At 39.4% G+C, this 940-nt stretch overlaps 1 pseudogene; it reads left to right on the forward strand.

The window, feature by feature from the left end:
• The first annotated feature begins 532 nt into the window (after positions 1-532).
• On the forward strand, positions 533-604 carry LOC122033212 (annotated as a pseudogene).
• Positions 605-940: the final 336 nt, after the last annotated feature.

Here is a 940-nt window from a genome sequence, read left to right on the forward strand (position 1 = left end):
TGCCCCATGGATGATCCTTGATCTTGGTTATTTCTATAAGAGAAATTAGGATGACTCTTCCACCCAGGGTTGTAGGTATTTGAGTAGGGGTTGTTCTGCCTCTGATTGTAACCCATGATTGCATCACATTGCTCTAATTGATTAATTTGTGCAGTTATAGCCCCCAATGGGCATGAGTCTTAGATGTTCAGAACTTCCACATACTTCACAAGAAGCAACAATGGCATTGGCTGTATTTGAACTAGCTCCTATATTCTCAAATTTTTTTGTAAGAGCATCCAATTTTCCAGCCAACAAGGTTACTGCATCAACATCAAATTTACCTGATGCATTTGTTGTTGGGTTCATACAAGAATACCCACCACTTCTTTCATTAGCCCATTGATGGTGGTTTTGTGCTACACTCTCGATTATCTCCTCGGTCTCAACTAAACTTTTGTTCATAAGTGCCCCTCCAGCAGCTGAATCAAGGGACACTTTTGTGTGATAGTTGATGCCGTTATAAAACGTGTGTAACACTAGCCATCTTTCTAAACCATGGTGTGGGCATTGTCTAAGCATGTTATTGTATCTATCCCATGCTTCAAATAAAGATTCTGAGTCCGCTTGTTTGAAGCTTGCAATAAGATTCCTCATATGAGCTATTTTGTTAGGGGGATAAAATTTGTCAAGGAATTGTTGCTCACATTGTTCCCATGTGATGATGCTATTTGGAGCCAAAGAATTCAACCATTGCTTGGCTCTATCTCTCAAAGAAAACCCAAACAATAATAGACGCACTGCCTCTGAAGGAATACCATTCATTTTCATTGTACCGCATATTTCATAGAAAACCTCCAAATGTTGATTTGGGTCTTCATGCGGTCCTCCACCAAATTGATTTTGCTGCACCATAGATATAATTGCAGGTTTGATCTCAAAATTATTTGCCTCAACTGAA

This window comes from Zingiber officinale, chromosome 11A (genome assembly GCF_018446385.1).
Source record: "Zingiber officinale cultivar Zhangliang chromosome 11A, Zo_v1.1, whole genome shotgun sequence".
Taxonomy (NCBI): domain Eukaryota; kingdom Viridiplantae; phylum Streptophyta; class Magnoliopsida; order Zingiberales; family Zingiberaceae; genus Zingiber; species Zingiber officinale.